The 23,877-nt window shown below is 47.2% G+C and overlaps 1 pseudogene across 1 annotated transcript in view; it reads right to left on the bottom strand.

The window, feature by feature from the left end:
- Positions 1-23,877, bottom strand: part of LOC144364822 (E3 ubiquitin-protein ligase RNF213-like) — a 74,087-nt pseudogene that overhangs the window by 34,783 nt on the left and 15,427 nt on the right. The window contains exons 7-19 of the transcript XR_013429440.1: positions 21,872-21,979; positions 16,703-16,838; positions 15,018-15,164; positions 14,663-14,812; positions 11,563-12,143; positions 10,601-10,766; positions 9,504-9,721; positions 8,385-8,525; positions 8,111-8,275; positions 5,933-7,081; positions 4,840-5,033; positions 4,476-4,631; positions 194-3,849 (exon numbers count right to left, since the gene is read on the bottom strand). The product of XR_013429440.1 is annotated as an E3 ubiquitin-protein ligase RNF213-like (transcript). The remainder of the gene's footprint in view (positions 1-193; positions 3,850-4,475; positions 4,632-4,839; positions 5,034-5,932; positions 7,082-8,110; positions 8,276-8,384; positions 8,526-9,503; positions 9,722-10,600; positions 10,767-11,562; positions 12,144-14,662; positions 14,813-15,017; positions 15,165-16,702; positions 16,839-21,871; positions 21,980-23,877) is intronic.

The following is a 23,877-nucleotide window of genomic DNA, read 5'->3' as shown; positions in this document are numbered from 1 at the left end:
CAGAGGCATCACCCCATTCCTACATGAAACTTCATTCCTGAATAAAGAGCTCAGCTGATGTGTGAAGTTTGCAACCAGCCAGTTTCTTTTCTACTAACACCACCTATGATCCATGCCCCCGCCTGGCTGCACAGCTTTCAATTATAACACTAAGGGCACCAGTTTGGGAGGCATCAGAGTCCATTACTCTTACACTCCAAGGATGACAAGTAGGCCAATCACACCTGGGGTCTGCTGGCACTCTGGGGAAGTGAACGTTGTGCCCGGTGCTACTCTCAGAACAGAGCTCTGCTCACAAACAGGCAAGAGAAGCCTAACTGAACTTATCCTCCTTGATCTTAACATGAAGGGGACACATCCATTTCCCAGACTGAATGGTGCCTTAAACGAAGTGGAGACCTCCTGGCTCCTGGGTAAAAGAGGAGAGGGAAAGACTGTGGGGCCAGTCACCTCTATAAAGGTGGCATGGCGCTCTGAGTCTGCATTGCGAAGTTGGGCCTGGAGGAAATCTGCAAAGGAGTGATGCTGCTGCTTGTTCCAGTATTCCTGAGACAGTGTCTGTGCAGCAAATGAGCCCAGCGTGGAGGTGCTCAGCCACACCACAGCATCTGTTGTGGCACAGTCCAGCAGGATCAGCTTGGCCTCCTCAGATACTCTGTGATATAGCTCCTGTGTCAGGTCCCCGGGGCCCTGCCTGTCCATAGCCTGCAGCACCACAGAGGCATAGGCATCAGAGTGGTAGCCGATGAAGACGTCAGCAGGGTGGACCCGACACTTGACGCGATGGGTGCTGAGCCCGAGGTCCACATACTTCTGGCCCCCGAGGTAGACGTAGTACTGGTTGAGTGCATCATACAGGCTCTCAGAGAGGTGCTGCAGGTTCAGCAGCACCACCATCTTGCCAGTCTCCATGCAGATCTTCACCCGGTTGATGATTTTGCAGATCTTGGTGTACTCCTGGTCCCGGGGAAAACTGGAACCAAAGATGATCTCGGGCTGCTGGTCCTCACCGAAGAATAACTGCTGCAGGATCTGCAGGGCCCTGTAGTTTTTCGTCAGCACAAGCAAGTAGCGGGATTCAGCTCCTTCTAGCTCCCCCACTGCTGCCGTCTTCATATCCCTGAAAATGTTCTGCTTGATGAGCTCCAGAGTGCTGACCTCTTCCACACACTCGGCCTCAGGTAAACTTGCCATGAAGATGTCCAAAGCAGGGATGTCATCTTTGCCACTGAAGTTCCGAAGGACTCCCTGTGCAATATCCTGTGGAGAAGGCTTCTTGTTAGATGCTCTGGCGGTGGCAAAGACTATCTTGATGAGGCTATAGTAGTCATGAAGCACAAAGAATTCCTTGTTCCACCTGCTGCACACTGTTTCATAGGCCTTGGTAAAAGGAGCGAAGTACCCTCGGACCCTGTCCTGCACCAGGCTGTCTGAAGAGCAGATCCCTCTGGCACTCTCTCTGAGCTCCTTCTCACTGGGGCTGCCGCGGGACACAAAGATGCCCCGGTTCATCTTGGCAGGGTCGAGGGCCCAGTTGGAAATACCTATGAAGCCGACTTTTTGATGGGGGGCAGGATCATCTTCAATGCACCCATATTCCAGCAGTGGGTGCAGAGCCTTCAGGGGCATTTGGGGGGAATCTTCTGCCAAGCCGAACTCATTCAACACCACCACAGGCACGTACTGCTGCAGGTCTTTCCCCTGCTGGAAGCGAGCACACTGCTTGAAGGTGTTGTTGATGCCCTGTGGGGTGCAGTGGGGGCTACACTGGAACGACACCAGATGGACCTGCTTTAGGCTGCGGAAGAGAGCGGAGTGTGCGGCCTGGCCCTGCATGGCATCTGCCACAATGGTCTTGGCGAGAGATTTGGAGGTGCCAGGCTTTCCCACAAGGAATAGGGGTATCTTCATCTCAATGCAGATGATCATCATGAAGACATTCTCCTTCAGAGCCAAGTTCCTGGCTATGGTTTTCCTCAGAGGCACCCCACTCAGGAAAAGATCCTGTGCGTGTGTGATCTCATCCAGGATGACCCCGCTGTTTTCATATGGTTCTGGAAAATACCTGCAAATGGCTCTGCGGTAGGACTCCTTCTCCTTTAGGGAGGCATGGTAACAGACCCCCACAGCCATCACCAAGGACCAGAGGACGGGGTCTCTCCTGAAGTTATTTTTGTTGACACTGGTCTCGCAGAGAAAGGTGTTCAGCTTCACCAAGAGCATCTCGCTGCGGCCATGAAACCATGTGAACACCTTCACACAGCGCTCCACATCTCAGAGGCTGACGAAACTGCACTCACTTTCAGTGTTCCTCATGAACCTCTGAGAGGCAGAGAGCACTTCTGTGATCACATGAGTCTCGTTCTCGCTGATCCTGACATGGTCCACCAGTCTCTGCACAATCTGCTGGATGTAGAGCTTTTCAGCAGTGTCATTCAGTTGCCCAAAGTCCCACACCAGAGGAATCAGGCTCGGGGGCAGGGCGTGGACCTGGTACACCAGCTGCCTGAGGGGAATGGAGCCCAGCCTGTCTGCTGTCTCCTTGGCACTGACCCTGTACCCCAAACCAGCTGACTCCAAACAGCAGATGGTCTCCTGGGAGTGTTTCCTGTAAGGGTTACAGGCAGCTATGATGTGCAAGCCTGAGTCCTCCTCCAGGGGCTGGCCATCCACGGTCTGGTCACACAAGACTTCCTTGATACAGCTTATGGCTTCTGTTTTGTTGGCTTCTTCAAAGAACAAGATGGTATCCAACTGGTGTTGGTCCTTATTGGATAACACAGTTTTCTCAGCCTCCAAGACTTTGGAGTGGATCATTACTGCAGTTGTTCCTCCATGAACCTTGACCAACTTCATGGTCTCAGCCTAGGCACCACAATGCCTCAGATCACTAAGGAATTTAATGAGCCTGGTTTTCCCACAGCCTGTTTCTCCCATGATGATAACTGGGATCCCACAGCGGAACCACATCTCAATGGCTAGAATCTTGAGCATGTTGTCTGTTGTAAGCTCATATGTTTCATCAAAGTCCAGGGCCCAAGAAATTCCTAGTGGCTGGCAGAGTCTCAAGATTTTCTCGTGTCTGGGCAGGTTATCAAAGTCAACATTGAAGGGCACGTCTTGAAGCAACAGCCCCCTGTACAGTTCTTCTGTCATGAAATCTTTCTTGATTATCTTCCCATTGAGATGGTTGATGGTGTCAACGCTGCCATTTTCATTGGGCCAAAGATGGAAGCCTATGAATGTCATGGTCTCGTGGTCACCATTGAAGAACACATATGGGTGAGGCTCTGACTCCCACCTCCTCCAGAGAGTGAAGGGGGTGAGCTCTTCTTCATCTTCACCATCCGTGGTGACCGTGTGCTTCCCAGGGCTCTGGTCAGGGGTATGAAGTGTTGATGTGGCAAAGTCTCTTGCCATGAAGATCATGAATGTGACCACAAAGTTCTTGAAGCCTTGTAGTGCATCTTCAGTACATCCTGGATTGCAGAATGGAGAGGACTCACAGTCCTTGAGCTGACAGTTGAGGAACCGAGCAAAATTCCAGAGTTCTGACCAGGAGGGGTTGATGACCCCACAGTATATGAGTAGGTGCTGGATGCATTCCCCTGGAGTACCTTCAACAGAGCCTTCTTGATAGTGAAATGTGTCTAGGTTTTCTTTTTGATGGAATCGTTTTAAATATTGGAAAGGTCTTTGGAAAGTTGTACTTTGGAACTCTCTCTCATCCATTCCAGGCTCTATGACACTCCTCTCAGGGCTCAGCTCCATGGCTATCACTTCACTGGGAGGTCTGCAAGTGACTTTGGGGAAGATATCAAGAAAACTGAACTGGGGGACATGTGGATTCTGCAAAGGAGAGACATAAGTAGAAGTTAGATCTTGATTTCCTGGCAGACATCTTCCATGCACTCTACCCTGGATGGGCCTTTATGAAAAAAAAATCACTTGAATGCATGTGGCTTTCTGCAGTCTATTGTTCACAGAGGCTGGCATCTGCACATTAGGGTACTACAAAAGCTCAACTATGGCAGCTGTATTAGGAACTAGGAAGCTATTTCCAATCCTGCGGCTCCATCTCTCCACTAAGCACAAATGGTGTGTGACAATAGAACTCCCACCAGCTAATGGGTTTCTATGTGCGAAGTGTCCCTGCCAAGTTCACTGGCAGTGAACATAAGAGACAGTGTCTGTCAGCAGAGGAATCTCCCATCACTCAGCATGGCTGGTACTCAACCCAGACACACAGCACCAATCTGACAGATCCAGACAAATCCAAGATGCTGCCAATCAACACGAGAGCATTCTCATTCCAGACATCATTGAATTCTAAGTCCAAGCATGCATTTCCCCTGACACTGTACATGCTGCTCCTCTAAGGCAAAAGTGGGAAACAACTAAGATGTGTCACCCCAAGCCACAGGCCACAGAATCAAAAGTGTACCATGACCACCTGCAAATGCCCTTGTACATACCTGCTTTGAAGACCTCCTTGACTGCACTAAATTTCTTTCTGTAATTTCAATGATATATAAATGGCACGGGTTCCGATGCCACATTTTCCCACTTGTATCCATTAGGTATTGTAAAATGAGGAGTTTGAAAAGAAAGACCCAAGTTCCAGTCTGTACCTAAAGACAGAGAAGCATGGGATTAAAAATATACAATGGCCAACTATCTCTCCCAAACCCCAAGACCCTCCTGTTTTGTTCCTTGAGAGAAGGGTATCAATCACAGGTAGGTGTAGAAAGAAGAGACTCTTCATACAGGGAGAAGCAGGTGGGGCCCTTGGAATTACACCTTCTGATGTGCCCATTTGGATGCCATATGGGAACTTACCGAAGCAGTCACATCAAAGTGGAATATCATGGGCTTTTTCCCATACTGAGAATCCCAGAAAGACAGGAGGGAGCCCAGGACGTGGCCCTCATCCACCTGAGTGTCAGTCAACTGAACAATCTTTAAAGGGACCTTTTCACTGTTTAACTTCTTTTTCAGTTTTTCATGCAGTCTCTTCACATAGAGAGATTTCCCTGTAATGTTAAAATAAGGAAATGAGATCCCAAGCCTATGGATCAAGAGGAAGAGAATCCAGAGAGAATAGAAATCACGTCTCAGGCAAGCGCAGTGGCACATGCGTGTAATCCCACCTACTTGGGAGGCTGTGGCAAGAGGATTGCAAGTTCAAGACCAGCGTCAGCAATTTAGTGAGGCCCTAAACAACTTAGTGAGACCATGTCTCAATAAAAAATAAAAAAGGTTGGGAATGTGGATCAGTGGTAGGGCACCCTTGGGGCAAATCCAGCTTAAAAATAATAAAAACAGTTACTTCTCTGTGTAAAATTTCAAAGTGATGCAAGGGAATATCAGAATAGAGCACAACTCCACCATGAAGCCAGAGTCCCCAGCTGTCACCCGCTCAGCATCCTGGCATTCTCCATGATGACAGCAGTGGAAGTGAAATAATGTAAAAGCAGAGGCATGTCGTGGGTGGGTAGGGGAGGGCAGGTTTTGTCCTGACAGGGCACAGTGATGCTCATGGGATGAAATCAACAGAATGGAAGTCACCACTTCTTTCCAAGGACACATGTCAGTGACTGAAGGGAGGGTGGGAAGCACTCTTCTCCTGAAGCCAGAGCAGCTGTGCCTCCTTTGCTCACACTAATGGGACCCAGAAAAGGTCAAGGGTTTACACAAGAAAAAAGTGACCTGCATAGAAGTCCATGCAAGGAGGAGCTGAGCTCCCAAGAACTGCAACCTGGGTGGAAAGGAGGCCCCTTCTAGAGGAAGTACTGACTGCTGGGAGTCAGACCCTCCTGAGACTCACTTTCCCACCTGCAGAGGGATGTCATCTGAGGTGCCCACTGCTGCAGAGACAGGGGTCATTGAGAAGCCCTGAGAGACTGCCTGCCCACCCCAGCGCTCTCATTACCAACTCCCGCTGTCTCCAAGGCCACGATCCCCACACACATCTGGTCTCTGAACACAGCTGCTGCAGACAGGGTCTGTGCTGGGATTGGGTAGTGACATGCCAAATAATCCCGGATGGCATGGGGGGGCTCCTGGGGGATGAGGTGGACTTTGTGCTGGCTGAAGGCTGAGGGCAGGTAGCAGCATTCCTGTGCCACATCACAGACCAGCACCAGCTGGTAGTCCTCCCGGGGACACTGTGTGCACAGGCTGCAGAAGAGGGCCTCTGCCTGGCAGGCCACCTCGTAGCTCAGCTGATCCGCAAACAGCAGGCTGTAGACCTTGTGCCCCTGGGAAACCCAGGCCAGGCAGCAGTGCAGGAACAGGGCCACCTCCTCAAATGTGGTCCCCGGGGTACAGAGTAGCACCTCATCGAAGGTGGGCAGGGGCTGGCCAGGGGCCTGCATGTAGATGGCCAAGGTAGCCAACAACATGTCAGAGTGGCCTCATAAGACCAGGTTGGGCTGGCCAGCCTGCAGGCCCAAGGGGAGTGACCGTTCCACAGGAGGCCTGCCCATCCTGGCCAGGGAGCCAGACAATGGCCCAGGGCCTCCAGGTCCAGGCAGCCAGGCAAAAAGACACTCATGCACTCCAGGGACTGTTCCATGATGACCCTCAGCTTGGTCACCAGGCTGATCTTAGAGGATTGCAATGGAGGTAATTTTTCCATCACACCTCACGTGGTGTCTGGGGGCCTCATTGAACCCCTCGGTGGCCCTTAAGACGTCAGCTGGGGTGCAGTTGACTTTGATGAAGGACAGCATCATGAGGGCAGCTTCGCTGGGACTTTGCTTCCTGAGCTCGGTGCTCAGGAGGACCAGCTGCTGACCATGTAGAAGTTGAGGTAGAAATGCTCCCTGCGCTTTCTGCTCACCAGCTCCTTCCAGTCATTCAGGAAGTGCTCCATCTGCCTGCAGAGGGCTTCCAGGAGTTGGGTGATGTCCCCACTCTCTGTCAACTGGCTTACCAACTCCAAGTGGAAGTCCATGCAGATGGAGACGCCATTCCTGGGGCAGCAGTAGACCTTGGCAGTCCAGGTCCGGAACAGCATGTTTCCCGCAGAGTACTTGTTCAGGAAGGCTTGCATGAGCCGCTGCACATGGCAGAATAACTGGGGGAAACAGGGGCATGAGGCAGACGTCACAGTGAGCTAGTGAAGAAGGACGTGCCAATCTAGACACACACGGGTTCCAAGTCAAGGGGCTTGGGTTCACTCCTCCCACAGGGTCACTGGGAAACACGAAAAGCCTAGGGAGAGGGAAGCCACCTTCAGGAAGAGATCAGGTGGCAGATAAGAATTTTTGACTGTGGGCTGGACTGTGATCTGTGGTAGAGCACTTGCCTAGTATGTGCCAGGACCTGGCTCTATGGCTGCACTGGAGGAAAAAATGTCAATTGTGAAGTACAAATAAACTGTAAGGAAAGAACCTGTAACAGGATATATATATATATATATATATATATATATATATATATATATATATATATATATATAGAGAGAGAGAGAGAGAGAGAGAGAGAGAGAGAGATTTTTACAAAAACCAACAACCTGTGTCAACAATTATTTCAGGGTTTTGGGGTTGTTTTTGTTTTTTTTTTTTTTTTTTTGGTACTAGGGATTGTACTCAGGATGTTTGATCATTGAGCTATGTCCCCAATCCTTTTTATTTTAAGACAGAATCTCACTAGGTTGCTGAGGCTGGCCTCTAACTTGCAATCTTCCTGACTTCCTCCTGAGTCACTGATGTTACAGGCATGTGCTGCCACACCTGGCTTGATTACTTTAGTTTTGAAGAAGAGTACCCATTAGAATCTTGAGGTGTTTGACTTTACCAATTTACAGAGTAAACAAAGACATTTGTGCTTCTTCTTAAGATCTATCTACTTGGTCACCTTCTGCTAAATGCAGCTGATTAACCACCAATGGTGACAGAAACTTCTGATGTTCTTAAGGAGGAGCTGATGCCTCCAGGGCCTGTACCACCTCAGATGTGGCTCCAGGCAAGGTGCACCCTGCAGACCCACAAGCTTCACTCTCTGGAGCCACTCTGTCCACCGGAGGCCAACTCCTGCCCCTTCCCCTTTGCAGGAAGCAGGGCAGTGAGCATGCCCAGCCTGAGGCAACAGGGCACCTGCTCACCTCAGAAAACCTCTCCACTTCCATATTCTTGTGGTCTTTCTTGCCAGACATCAGCATCAGCTTGTTTAAAAGATCCCTCAGCTCTTCCAAAGTGTAAGAGTGCTCTGGCTTCAGGCCACTGTGACCCCCAGGGAGGATCAGGCTCAGGATGGCATCTGGGGAGATCTGGGAGGCACAACATGTTTAGAGGCCATTTTCTGGTGGCTGAAACCCTGACTCTGCAGCAGGCCAGTGCATGCCACCAACAGTGCACCTGGAATCTGGGAGGGCTCACCTTCTGGTCACCTGTGGGTGCCCTGATCTCATAGATGCCTCTGCTGTTGATTGCTGTGGCCAGGGACAGGGACGAGAGCTCAATGGATCCATGGCTTTCTTTCACTTTCTTCAGCCACTCCAAGTTCCTGGCAGAATCTCGCTATTGGGACAAAAGCAGAGAACATGGGCCAGGGTTCGAATGACTGTCTTCCTCCCTGTCCTCCTCCTGCCTCTGCCCTTGCTGGGCAAACTCCAGCCACCCTCCTCCAGGGCTCTGGGTGTAGCTGCTCATCCAGTGCCTGAGGCTGTCTCAGGTGCCTCTGGCTGGTCCCTCAGGACCCTGCCTGGTCCCCAAGGACCCTGGCCACTCAGTGTGGCTGTGCTGGTGCCTGGTTCCTAGCTGACACTTGGAGTGCATGTGGCCTGCACTTATGGATGATTGGGTGGATGGCCACAGGCCACACTCCCAAGTGGAATGCCACCATCCTGTTAGGTTTCCAGAACAAAGGCCCTCTGAAGAGAGATGCTTGACTGAACAGGAGCCCTAAAATCTTAATGTCCTTCCATGGTCCCTGAGCATGATGCGAAGAACTTGAAAAATTGCAATGGAACGTCAGTTTCTAGCAGAAAGACTGAACTGCAAACTGCTCTCTCTGTCCATCTCCCCACTTTCCAACCACACACAGGACTGTCCGAAGGCTGATGCAGGCTTCTGGAAATCTCTTCTCGTTGGGCAAGTTATGAGTGTATGTTTACTCAGAAGCTGGTACAGGCAGTTTACTTAAGTGTTTTTTTTTTCTGATAAAAAAATCAATATTAATTGTGAAAAATACTCAAAAGTTACCAAACAAAAGGACAATAACTACCATTCTGAGAAAACTGCTGCACACCCTTTTGCACCCTTCCTACCTGCTCTTTCCACACTTGTTCTGTAGGGTGGAGACTGCTCTGGACATGCAGTTCTGTAGCTCCATTCCAACCCAAGACAAAGAAAGCATTTCCATATGTGAAGAAAAGCTGGTTTTAAACATCAGTTTAAATGGCTGCCTACATGCCTCCATGCCCACGTGCCCTCAAAGCACAGCCACTCCCCAGGGCTGCAAGACCTCCATGCCTTGGAACCAGGCACAAGACTCACCAATTTACGGTGCAGATAGGGGTCATTTTGCAGAGCCTTCCTGAGTTCTATCAACTGTTCCATGAACTCGCTGAAGCCTGCCTTCTTGTCCAGCTTATACAGCAGGGACGCATAGCCCTGCACAGCATCGTGGAAGCAGGCCACCCGGTCCACATCAATGTCGCTCTCTCCAGCTGAGATGGAGGCCAGGTCCACAAACACCTGGAGCTCGGTGATGCCTGGGGCAGAGAGGGAGTCAGCACAGGACCACTCCAAGATGCTGCACAACTCTTACCTGGGCACGATCCTTCGTGATGCCATCAATAGACACTAAGTAAACACCTAGGATGTGTGATACTTCCTGCTTTCAGTTAGGACACCAGGGCACCTTTTCTTTTGCAGCATATGATGACACCACTGACCAACATCTAACCTTTACCAAACAATGTCTCAGGCACTGTTCTAGGCATGTGTGTAACTTATTTCCTTTAATCCACAAACATCATCACTTAAACAATTTAGATTAAGTTGGTTAATAATATGTGGGCAATTACTTATTTAAAAAACTGAGATAATTCCCCCAGGGTTAATTACTAATCAAAGAATGTACATCAAAGCAGACTCAGGAGTACAAGGTGGAACAGCACAGCTCTGGATGAGAGCTGGAGCCAGCACAGCCTTAGTGGCAGCAGGAGGTGGTCTTCTAGGCCTCTGCCCCTGCTCCACCTCCTTGAACTTTCTTTCTTACCTCTCCTCCACTGCCTCAATCTAGTCCACACAACCATGCAGGCTGCCTAGCGCCAGGCTGGAAGAGAAATGCTCATTTTCTTCTAGCTTAGAGCAGCAATGCCTCCCTGCCTGCAAGAGCTTACCTAGGCCTCTGGCAGAATGAGTTAGAAGGAGCAAAGGAAATCCAGATGCTTACGAACACAGATGGAGAGAGCAGCAAAGCAAACAGTTTTAACCACAACCCTGAAAAGCTGTCCTGAGGCAGACTCCACTGTGGGCCTGGAAGCAGACACTGTCCCCCACTTAAAGCACACACAGGAATGAGTCAGAATGCCCTCAAGCTCAGGAACCCCACTTGGCAAACAACTGAAGTCAAGTCCCCCCCATACCTCCCAGGGCCTTCTGCAGCCAGCTGACCAGCTCCTTCTGCAGGGCCAGCTCCTCCAGACACTGGCAGCAGGGCTCGCTGATGTCCTGCAGCAGCTCCTTAGCCCAGATATGCTGCGGGCTGATCTGGTCCAGTGTCTCAAGGAGGGTGGCCTCGAAGTCTTCAGTCTGCAAGATGAAGCTCTGCTGTGGGCTGCACCAGAGACTACCCATGCCTGCCCCTCCTCCACATGCCTGGATTAGCAGCTGCTACAGCAACAGCATGACACACTCTTGCACCAAGAATAGCATGACCTCCACAGCCCTCCTTGCTGGGCAGCAGTAGCTACTGTCACCGGTACCCAAGGTCCTATGGGAAAGCTTACTTGGACTTTGAAACCTGCTCCTCAGAATAGCCCTGCCAGGTCCATGCCGTTGGCTTCTCTGTTTTCCAGAGTTACTCACAGATGTACCAAAGGCTTCAAGTTTAGGTATGGACACTTCCATACTCTGTGCTAAATTCTAAGCATTATCACACCTGTCTCTACTGAAAAATGGGCTACACATGTCTTAGAAACCTGAGGCTAAGAAATAGGAAGAAGAGACTCAGGCCTGAGTTATAACAGGAACAAGGTACTATTTGGCATTTCCACCAGAACTAGGGAGAGGTACCTGGACAGCTGACAAAATATTTTCTTTTGTGCTTTTACAACCTAAAGAGATGAGATTCCTTTAGAAAAGGGATGGTTTCTCTATCCCGAATTTTGGGTTTTCATATCAACTCAAGAAAATTTACTAGCTAAGGAACAGTCACACTGTCTCAAGCAAAGGTAAAAACCCAGGGCTTGGAATATTCCAGGCTTAGTGCAGCCCAGATGAGAGCCCTTGAAGGGTACTGCCATACTGACCTTCCCAGAAGCCCTGGGGCTTCCAAGGAGTCTGAGGTAGGCCCCTACCTCCCAGGAGTCCCCAGCAAATAACTTACAAAGTTTATTAAAGTGTAAATAACACTGAAGTCACCGGTCAGTCCAAAATTGTTTTTGACTTGCAAGATGACCTTGGCCAAGCTAATTGCTGGTGCAGGCTAAGGTACTCCTTGATCTGTTCAACATGGTCTGAGATCCAGCCCCTCTGGGCCTGGGGGTCTACTTCACACATGATCTGGAGGTCTAACGTCAGGTCATTGTATTTATCTACAAAGTCCTTGAAGATGACATTGATTTCTCCAATGGTGACCTCTCCTGACTTCAGATCCTGATACAATTTCATGAACTTAACAAGGTGAGTACAAGTACTCATAGGCCTCTATAAGCACAAGGGTTCGCCTTTCAGATTCTCCCTGGGGATGGCTTAATGACTCTATAGCTTCTTCCCAGAAGATCTGGAAGATGTGGCTGTTCATCAGTGAGTCTATCCTTGCAGCCATTTCCTGGACCTCACAGTCCAGGTTGTAGTGCGTCATCTGCTTGCAGGCTGAGGATGCTGGCTGGCTCACCCTCATGGCTTCATTCAGTCTTTTGTGGTTCAGATCTTCTTAGTGTCTTGCTTCAATCTCTCCAAAGTCCACTTGGGAAACCATAGGAAACATGGAAGTTAAACTGCTAGTCATCTTATTTTACTTTCCTAGAATTTTTAATAATTTCTTTAAGAAAACCATTTCTTTAAGTGAATACCATTGCTGGTATTTTTGTTTCAGTAAGAATTCATCCCTCCTCCCCTCCATCTTGCCTTGAGCTTGCTCATCAGTTTTAATAATTAAAAATAGACTGTAAGCTCTTGTATGGAGGGGATAGTTGGAAACACACATTTATCCCCCACCCCCAAATCCCACTCCTGTGGCAGATTAGAAATTACTTTTGAAAGATCAGAATCAGCAGGAACAAGGAGAGTAGAAAAGGAGACTGATAGCAACACAAGCTGGGAAGTGGAAAGACAGCCACACCAGTGGCAAAAGACACTTTGGGCCTGAGAATACAGAACCTGAGGCCACAGCAGACATAAGCTCAGCCAGGCTTAGCACCCTAGACTGGGAGAGGCAGAGAGGGAACTGGAATTGGGTTCCAAGTCTGTTTAAGAAGCAGTTGGTGAGAGTCCGCCTCCACCATGGAGGCAGATGGGGGCTGCTCTTTACCTGGCAAGGGGCAGGAAGGACCACCTGCAGGGCTCTCTGGCCTGGAGGCTACTTCTAAACACACACCTGTCTTGGGCAGCTCCAGAGGACAGGGATTATTCAATCTAAGGACCAAGAGGACAACATAGCCACCAAGGCAGGAAAGCAGCAGTAAAGCAGAGACTCCTTCTCCTCCTCTCCCTCTTGGCTCCAGAAACCTGGTGGCAGGCAGGGGCTGCAAATATGATCAGCCCTCAAGAGAAGCCCTCAAGGACCAGGTCAATTTAGGGGTAGCCACAGAACCCCAAGGGCCTTGGCCCAGAAGCACTCAACCTATCAATGCATTTGTGGGGACTGCCTTCATAGACACAGACAAACAAAAATCTCCAACTAGAATAGGAAAAGCTTTAAAGCGGGAAATAGATACCAAAAACCTCAACAGAGCTGGTGTAGCTCAGTGGCAGAGTGGTTACCTGGCAAGCACAGAGCCTAGGTTTGGGCTAGGATTGTAGCTCACTGGTGACTGCTTGCTTAGCACATGTGAGGCACTGGGTTTGATCCTCAGCACCACATAAAAAAAAAGAAAAGGAAAGCCTTCGTTCCATCCCAAGCATACAAAAAAGAAAATAAAAGAAAGAAAGAAAGAAAAACAAACTAACAGAAAAAAGCAACTTGGATGAAACTGGAAAATATGCAAGAAAAAGAAAACCTTTAAAAATATCAATAACCTCTGAAATAAAACATACTGTAATCATGAACCATGAGAACAGCATAGTACATAAATGGACAGATCTTTCAAGGAAAAAGGAAGTGCCTTTAAATTCAGTGTATGCGGGAGCTGATGTGAAAAGTTAATGTCCAGGCTGCAGGAGGAGGTTAGGAGGCTCAGGAAGCGAAGCCCAAGCAGGAGAGATGTCATGGGAGTCAGGCAACCATGCCAGGAGGCCCAGCAGCTGTTGATGTGCACCCTGCAAGAGGGAAGCACAGTGAACCAATTCAGGAGAACGCCCTAGAGCTCTAAGACTAGATCTCTGGCTGAGACCTGTCAGTGCCCCATCCTAGAGATGGAAAAGAGACCCAAGGCCAGGCACAGATTAATGTTAACCTCAGAACACCAGGGCCACACAGCTCTCAAGAGCATCCAGAGAAGGACAACAAGCTCCATACAGAGAATCAGTAGTGAGGCTGCATCTGATGTCCCAATGCAGCACTCAGGCAGCACTCTGAAGGAAACTCTGCCCCTGGCCCAATGATCAACCTACAGCAGGGGCACAGTTCTGTATCTGGCCTCCTATGTCCCCGTGCCAGCAAGCAGTAGATGCCAATCTCTGTCAAACAGAAGTCACAGGCCAGAGCCAAGGAAACCCGGGAGACGAGGGGAGATTGAGGGCTACCTCCCGGCTAGGGAAAATAAGCCCTCTGTCCTGGGAGATGCTTCAGAGACATCCACTCAGATAGCTGGTTCAGTTTGGGACTGAATTTGAAATAAACACAATGAAAAAGGGGAAAAGGAAGTACCAAGGCAAGAAATGCAATTCCACCAGCTACAGAAAGTTTGTGCCAGAACCATGGAGTGGCCGTGGTCCACCGCACGGCTCGCCTGTGAATCCTGTGTTCACACCATGGCAAAGGCCCTACCCTGAAGAAGGTACAGTAACTCAGGACACCACTGGAAGTGACAGAGCAGCAAGCAGCCTCATGTGCAGGGCACAGACTGGAGAAAGATCGATACCTCCCCTCCTTGGGAAGCCAGCATAGGACACTGACACTGGGAAATCAGGGACATTGATGGGTGTGGAGGCACACAAACAAGAATGTACAAGGGGAAGCTGCTTCCTTGGGCAAATGCATTGAAAACTGGGTCAAGAATGTTTTTTGAAAGCTTCTCCCTGAAAAATAAGGCCCCACTATTTGTGGCCTGCTTCATCCCCATGACAGCTCTCAAGGGTTCCCAGCGCAACTGCGGGAGCAGTACCTTGGATGAGATGCTTCACCTTTTCACACAGCCTCAGGAGGCTGTCCACCTGTCTCTTCTCTCTCTTCAGAAAAACGACTTCATCCATCCTCCAGTTCAGTGTCTCTTCCATGTCACAATTTTTCTCTTGGAATGAAGAACTTTCTGTCTCTGGAAAACAATGACAAAGTCAGCCAAAGGAAACAAACTTAATGATATCCCTTTCTCTCCCTAGGAGTGACCCACAGTCACCACCAGAAGGACAAGAAGGCCTCCACTTGGTGGCATAGAGGAGGACAGCCAGCACACATGTGAACACGGGCTTCTTACCAGCCTGGCCTCAGCTCACCTAACTACCACAGGTCCAGAAACTGACGTTTGTGCTTCAGGATCAGCTCCAACTGTCTGACCAATATGGACTCATCCAGGATGTCACCAGCAACCTTCATGAAGATAGAGCTGGTGGCAGCCATCAACCTCTTGGCATCCTCTGTGATGTTGGCTAAGAGCTTCTCCTCCATTCCTAATCAGGTAAGGAGAGCGGTGAGTCCCTGCCCCTCTCACCTCTTTGCAGCTAGAACCTCTCACCAGCCCCATGACCACAGGGTGCCTGCAGTAGTCAGTGGTGTTTCCAGATGTGCTGATGCCCCACTCAGCTATGCCTGTACCTGTGAGGTTAAAGTTTTACCCTAGTGCATCTCCTGACTGGAAGGAAGAGACCCTTCCAATGGACAGAATCAGCCCGGAGAACCACAGTGCTCAGGGTTGAAGGCCTGAGTCCACATTACAGTGAACATAGTTCTTGGACTACACATGATATCTTTTGAAATTCACCTGTCCTGAGAAACCCTGCAGTAGTACAAAAATAAACTGCAACAGGACAAGCTCACATCAGAGGCAACTCCATGGGTGCAGGGAAGCATCTGCACAGCACCCAGGAAAAAGGCAGATCCATGTTGCAGCTTCATGCTCTGCCTATCCTGTCTCCGGAATCAAAACCTGGAACATGAGCTTTGGAGCAACTAGAGGGCAACATTTTAAAAATGAGTATTTTAACTGCCAGATTATTTATCTCACAATAATATGAGGCTCATATAGTATTATAAGAAGACCAAGTTTATCTTTACCATTAAAAACAAAGATAGCAGGGGGCTGGGGTGCATCTTGGTGGTAGTGTGCTAGGCTAGCAAGCACGAGACCCTGGTTCATCCCCAGCATCACACACACACACACACACAGTGCAGCTGAGATGACCTTCAGTGGGAGAATTGACCAACCCAAGAACATCCAGACAAGGGGGCTTTGCTCAGTGATAAAAGGAACAGAGCCATGAACCAGGAAAAGACAAGGAGGAGCCTTAACTGCGTGCTGCCAAGTATGCAGAGTGTAATACAGTGTACTCTTCCCCAGCAGGCTGCTATGGCCCGTGCACACAGCAGCCACCTTCAGGACCACACACTACTCCTGCCTATGTTCTGGTGTAGAACAGAGCAGCTGGTTTGGCTGAGACAATCATAGGCCCTGGGTTTTTATTGCCACACCCAGTGCTTTCCCAGTACAGGATCTGAATCTAGCAATTTACACATAAATCTGCACCATCATTTTCAGGGTAATGCATGACACTTGGGAAGATGATGGCTGAAGAGTCACTTCATGTTTTGTTAGTTATCAATATTGGTCTCAAAATGTGAGCTTCACAGGGAGGCAAGCTGGGCTTGGTCTTCATTTCTAATCATTTGTTATCTTGGAGACAGTAAGTCTTAAGCAACCTGTACTGGGCACTTATATTCTCTCATCTGGAAATCAAGGGGCTTGGGGACTTTCAAAGGGACTGCTTCAAGTGTATCTCCCCAGAAGCACATGTCCAGCAGGCATTCAGCAGACTCTGGCTCTGCTGTTAGATGTTCTTAATTACACGAGATGCTTAGTACCTGCCTGGGCACCTCGGTCCGTCATGCCTTTACCAAATCTCAGCACATGCAGGCTGAGGATCAGGTCAAGTACCTTGCCCTGTTCTGCTGCCTGAGGAAGGACAGCAACCCCAACCAGCCGTATACGCACTGTACAACTTGAAGAGCTGCTTCACATCTGGCCCCGTGAGCAGGTGTTCAAGAATCTCATCCAGGCCTTCCACAGCCTCTCTGTTGTTCCTGGGCCAGGACTTGGTGATCACAGCAGACATGAGGCTGCCAAATTTCTGAAAATCATGACAAGAGACTCCCTCTAGGACACTGGTCTGAGACTAAAAGAAAATGAATTGAAAGGAGAGGACTTTAGAAGATTTTACTGATTTGTTTTTTAATGACACAAGTTAGCACCCAATAGCATTTCAGAAATCTACTGAATCTAGTTGTATAGTGACTCAAAAAATAACAACAACAACAACAAAACAAAAAACAGAAAAAAGGCTTGGGATATATCCTGGTAAAGGGGGAGCTTAGCCTATTGGATTCTCTGGATTTCATCCCCAGTACTGCAAAAAGAAAATAAAGAAAAAACATAAAATGCTCAAAATTTTCTAGAGTGATTCCATTTCCTTATGGTCTGGCTTCTTATGTGAGGTGCCAGAGATTTGAAGATGCTTGCACACGCATGAACACACCCCCACAACCCCAAGTCATACACCATCTCAGCTCACTGCCAACATCTGCATTTCTCTTAGACTTGCATGTCATTAAAAATACCAAAAACAAGATGAGAAAAACTTTACTATATCATGTATTTTATGCCCTGAGCTGTGATTCTCATAAAGATTACCCTCAAGCACCATAGACAATCCAATTCTCCTTCTGATGCTTCACCAAAAAACAAAATGCATTTCTTCTTTGGGTTCATAATTTTGCAAAAAAAAATGTTCAGTAGTCAGAAAAAAACACATGGTAAACTAACAACAGATAGTTTTTTGACATGAAAGAACAGAAAAATCATTAACTAGCCACACATAAAAAGTTATGAAGCAGATTTATCCCAGGTATAAAAGGATGTTTTAAAATAAAAAATCAGTTAATAAGCTGGGTGTGGTGGCACATGCCTATAATCCCAGCAACTTGTGAGGCTGAGGCAGGAGGATCACAGGTTGGAGACCTGATTCAACAACTTAGTGAGCTCTGTCTCAAAATGAAAAATAAAAAGGGCTGGGATAAAGAGATAAAGCACACATGGGTTTAATCCCCAGTACCACATACATACAAAAAATATTAACACATCCTACCAGTAGAACAAAATAATAGCCATTTTAATACACACAGAATAAGTATCAGACAAAACTCCAAGAACAACACAGGATGGCCAATTTCGCCACTTTCACAGTCCCAGAGTTGCTACCTAGGGTAATTAGGTGGGAAAATGAAAAAAAAAAAAGGTGTTGGGTTTGAAAAGGAGTACTATCCTCGTAGGCAGATAACACAATTATCTATATAGAAAACTCAAAGAAGATGCACTCTCCCATGTATTTCCCACTAGAGTCATCAAACAAGCCTGCAAAGTTGCAGGACACAGAGACGAGGTAGAGCCCTACTTCCATATGCTAGTGATGAACAATCCAACAACAGAATTGAGAAAATAATTTGTTACAATAGCAAAGGAATAAAGCACTTAGGAGTAAACTTCACAAAAGAAATGCAAACCTTACATTTAAAAACTGCAAACCTTTCAGTTAACTTACTCAAGAGAACAAAACTGGAAACATAAAACATAAGTGAAATTCTCTGAGTACATGATGCAAAAAAGAGTAGCAAGAATTTTGAAAATGGCCTTACATTTGGAGGAATATTTTATAGACTACTTGAATTTTTTAACCTGGAGAAGAATAATCTTGGATTAGCCAAATTCTTGCTATTAGAATTACTACAAAGTGTTTGGAAACTTACTTTGACTATAAATTCAGTGACATATATCTGCATATTTATGTCATAGATCTGTATAGACCATATATGTATATATGGCTACATATATAAGTATGCTAAATATTTTTCTGTTGGAAGATCACAGTCTTTTGCCAAACTAAATAAAAGGCAATTTGAGTGATGTATAGTTTATCTCCTTCTATGCAACATCTCCCAATTTAGGGATCTCCACATGGTTTCTTATCTTCTTTTTTGGCCTGTTCATAAGGTCTCTGGAGGCCTAGATTTGGAATTCACAGACATTTGTTCCTCATTCAGTCAAACCAAAGTGTTAATGTCAATCCAGATTCAAGGGTTGGAGAAAGCAATTCCTCCTCTTAGTGAAAAGAGTTGCAAAGAATTTGTGGCCATTCTAAAGCTGTTATAGTGATTTAGTTTTGTAATTTTAACCTAATTATAAAATGAAATAAGAGAGAAATAAGAAATTAAAAGGGTGGATCTTTTGAAAAATAGGAGAATATTAGGAGAAAAGGAATGAGAGGGGAGAGTAGGAAGAATGGGAAAGGGGAAGAACAACAACATGAAATTAACCAAACTCTGTCCTGTGCATATCTGAATATATCACAATGAATTCCACTTTTACGTACAACTATAATGTACCAAATAAAAGTAAATCAATAAAAAAGAAAAAAATAAATAAAAACTGCAAACCATTGTTGAAAAGAATTAAAAACCAAAATAAATGGGAAGACATTTCAAGTTCAGAGACCATGAGATGTGACATTGTTAAGAGGTCAACACTCCCCAAACTAACCTATAGATTCAAAGCCATCCGTATCAGAATCCCAGATGTTTTTCTTGTAGAAATTGACAAACTGATTCTAAAATACATCTGGAATCCCAAGATATCCAGAAGAGCAAACAATGCCAAAAGAGGAGAAAAAATCAGGAGAACTCATGCTTCTTGATTTTATGACCTACTGGAAAGAAATGGCAGTGGAGATACGGATAGATGTGAGGTGAACCCTCAGGACTGTGTCAACTGACTTTTGACAAGAGTGCCAAGATCCCTCTAGGGGTGAAGTATAGTGCCTTCCTCAAATGGTCTGGGACAGCTGTATCTCCATATGCAAGAGAATGTACCTGGACTCCTACCTCCTACCATGGAGAAGAGCTTTCAGAAGGGGTCTCTCTAGAGCTTTCAGAAGGGGTCTCTCTAGAGCTTTCAGAAGGGGTCTCTCTCTGATAGAGCACTTGTTTAGCATATGGTCCTAGGTTTAACACCCAGTGCCCAAAACAATACAAAACAAAAACCTTTTACAGGAAGACACAGGTAAAACTTCACGACCCAGGATGTAGTACAAGATTCTTTGATGTCAAAAGTATTAGCAACAACAACAAAAAAAATAGAAACATTGAATTTCACTAAAAGTAAAAACCTTCCCAGAAGTGGTGGGGCACACCTGTAATCCCAGCTACTCAGGAAGCTGAGGCAGGGAGATTGCAAGTTTGAGGTCAACCTGGACAACTTTATGAGACTGTGTCTCAAAATAAAAAAAACCAAAAAGGATTAGGGATATAGTTCAGTGGTAGAGCATCCTTGGTTTCAATCCCTACTACCACAAAAGGAGAGAGAGAAAAAAAAGAAGTTAAAAACCTCTGTGCTTCTAAAGAAATCACCAAGAGTGAAAAAAATCCAGATAACAGGAGAAAATACTGGTAGATCACATATCTGACCAGAGATTTGCATCTGATTATCCAAAGAACTCTCATAAGCCACAATCAAGGAAGGACATAGAGCCCAAATGAACAAAATGGGCCAAAGATCTAAACAGACATTTCTCCAAAGACATAGAAAGCAGAAATAACCAATAAACATAGGAAAAGGTGCCCAAGGTCATAGCCACCAGAGTCACCTGAGAAACTATCCCATAGCTAAGACTGTTCAGTCACAGGTCTGAGAACAGTCTGTGGGGGTGTGGAGAAGTCAGGACCCTCCTAAGCTGGCAGCAACGTTGGAAATGGTCCAGCCCTTGTGGGAATGGGCCAGACAGTCCTTCAAATCTCACAGGTACCAAGTGATCTAGCCACTCCACCATAGGCGTAGAGAGTTTGAACAGCACATCCACACAAACCCATGTGTGGAGGATCACAGCAGCAGACTGGTAACAGCCATCAGTCAGGGAGAGCCCGGATGTTTACAAGAGGACAAGTGGAACATAAAAGCACACTGCATCCATATGATGAGCAACAAGTAGCCATGAAAAGGGACAAAGTACTGACAGATGCTCCAGAATGGATGGCCTTGAACACACATTCAAAAGAAGCCAGGCACCCAAGGCCACAGCCTGTGTGATTTCATTCCTGAGATGCCTGAGTAGTCTGTGGAGGAGGGAGATTAGGCGCTGCTAGGGAGGGGCCTGGGGCCAGCATGGTGGAGGGCAGACACAGCAGATAAAGGGCTGTGTTTTCTTTCTGAGCCGATGAGAATGTTTCAGGTGTGGTGATAGCACCCACACCTGAAACACACCATTCCCCCAAGCGTGGCTTACAGGGATGAGTGACAGGACATGTGGCTACCATGTTACTAAAGAACTGAGCAAAAAATGAATGAAAGCCTTAGAAAATATTAATTATGTAAAAAGATGAGAGCCTGTTTCCCTGGAAGAAGGGACCTCTAATTCTCAGGCATCTACTGGCCAGTAATGAAGCTGAGGTCTGTACAGAGTGTGAACTGTCCACTAGGAAATAGAGCAGGACCCTGGGAGCCTCATGGGTACTGTATGGGGACTACCCTTGACATGCACTGGGGCAAAACATCTTCCCACTTTGCAGAAAAAAAGCTTAGTGAACCAATAGAAACATTTCCCCCTTTTGTTGGGAATAGAACCCAGGGCTCTGCACATGCCAGGCAAGTGCTCTACCCCAACAAGGATGGAGTCTATTGAATTTCATAAGCCTCCCTAGATGTCTTGTCAACCTTTGGAGTCTTTTCCTTGTCAATCTTTGGAGTATTTTCCTACATATCTACTGGGCAATAATGAACAGGTCATAAACAAACCAGCAGCAAGGATCACAATGGGCAGATGGAGGACCAGCCCACCAGATCATCTGCACCAAGGCTTGTAACACTTCTGTGGTTACACAGGGTGTGTGGCTGCCTCTATAGAAGGAAGCCAAATTGCATGTCAAGGAGTGGGTAGAGAACACTGGATCACAGCATGAGGCCCAAGCCAGGGAGGGGGCACCAAGGACCCAATCCTGGTCAGCACAGGCCTTGGAACTGGCAGGCACTTAGGACCTGGAGCTAGCCATGTCAGCAAGCAGCTATGAACCCAAGAATGTTTCTCAAGAAGAGATTGGTCACCTGGCAGGCAGAGCTCACAGCTTCTTCGATGACACACTTCTCAAAGCTCCTGGCCACACTGTCTTTGAAGCCAGCGGCATCCCACTGAGGGCTGCAGAAGGCAGAGATCTGGGAAAGGGGCCTCTCCTGCAAACACAAAGGCAGGTGGGGGTATGAACACCTGGTTGTTCTGATTCCCCTCCTCCCTGCCTTACACTAAGCGTGTCCTCCCTGCCCTTCACAGAGGAGCATAGATGAAACCAAGTTAGACTCTTCCCATTCTGCAAAAAAAAAAGCAGCCAGAAAAGCAGCTTGCAAAAACATGCAAATTTTGAAAAATGAGCCATTTTTCTTTGCTTCCATTTGCTAAAATGTCCATTTGACCAGGTCCATATAAAACACTCAGAGAGAAATCAGTTTTCCTCGGTTACAGGGCTTCATTCAAAATGAAGGGCATTTTTTTTGTGTGTGTTTTCTCCATGTCATTGTGTTTAATAAGGCCCCTGCCACCAGCAGGTCCCTTGGAGCACCTGTATATGGAGGGCTTGAGGACACATATGTCTAGGGCCCCAGTGACTGAACAATCCCATTCCCTAGCTCTTCTCAAGAATGTCACATTCTGTAGTCAAATTGCAAAGTTCTGATCAGAAACAGAAATACAAAGCTGGCGTAGATTCCAGGGCCTGCGCACGCTGTGCACTGCTCAAAGCCCTGGGTGCTGCCAGTGATCTGGGCTTATGCATCACCATGCTAATGTGTCCTGATGTCTGGTACCTGCTTGAGCCTCCCTTCCATGTCTCCCAGCAGTGACTCCTTCCAGCCATGTTCCGCAGAAAAGTTTATTCCCACCAGCTGCCTCCAGACCTGCAAAATCCACATGTTAAGTGACAGCCACAGGGACAAGTAAACACCACAGGGATATCCTGCAGATAAGAGAGCAACAGTCAGGCATGGGGGCACCTGTGGTCCCAACTACTCAGGAGGCCAAGGCAGGAGGATCACGAGTTCAAAGCCAGCCTCAGCAACTTAGTGAGGCCCTAAGCAATTCAGCAAGACCCTGTCTTTAAATAAAAAACAAAGAAGAAAAGGGCTGAGGATGTGGCTCAGGGGTTGAATGATCCTGGGTTAATCCCTAGTACAAAAAAAAAAAAAAAAAAAAGAAGGAGGATTTTGTTAAAGCATTTGAAAGCAGCATTCTAACAAGTCTCCAAGCCCAGGTAGACATCTGTCCACTACCATGTCTTCTCAGGACAGGCAATATTAGGAGGTCAGGAGCCTGGATCATCTGCTCCTGCCCACATGCCTCCATATGTCCACCTGACATCTGGATCCAGGGTCCACCTTATGACACACAATGCATTTACTGGTCATGTCTCTTTCCTAGAAAAGTTCCCTGGCCTTATCTTTTCTGATGCTGACAATTTTGAAAAGTTCAGGTCATTCTGTAGACTGTCTCTTGATCCAGTTGGCTCACAGTTTTGCCATGATTGCAATGGTTTGGTTGGGACACTACTAAGCCAAGCCATGTAAAAATGTACTCAGTTTAGGTCAGGTGTGGCCAAACATCTGCACTTGCCACAGCTGCCCAGCCAAACACCTTGAGCCTGACCAAGTGGCCCATGAAACCTGTTGGTTCCACCAGGGATGACAGAGAGGTTGGCCCTTGGTTAAGGCTTATCTGCCAGATTTCTTCACTGTGAAAGTCATCTTTCCTCCTCTATAAAGGCTTCTGCAGTGGGACACTGGAAATCCTGTGCCCTCCTGGCACCCCCACCAATCTCAGGATTCCTGGGTGATACCTGCCTGCATCAGCTACTATACCTTGATTACAGAGTGACAGTTTTCTATTGCAATTATTTCTTCTATATTTCTTAGCTCCATTCTTCAAAAGAAAAATAAAAAGTGCATTATTTCTCTTTTTCTTCTTTGTTTATCAATGAATTTTAATCCATTCCTATCATTTTGCCTTTTAATAATCAAATCGTACCAGATTTGGCTAACATGAGCATCTTCAACAGTTTTCTTTAAAAAATAAAGAATAACTT

Source organism: Ictidomys tridecemlineatus, chromosome 13 (assembly GCF_052094955.1).
Source record: "Ictidomys tridecemlineatus isolate mIctTri1 chromosome 13, mIctTri1.hap1, whole genome shotgun sequence".
NCBI classification, from domain to species: Eukaryota; Metazoa; Chordata; class Mammalia; order Rodentia; family Sciuridae; genus Ictidomys; species Ictidomys tridecemlineatus.
The sequence above is the reverse complement of the archived record's forward strand: the minus strand, read 5'-3'. Positions and strand labels throughout refer to the sequence as shown.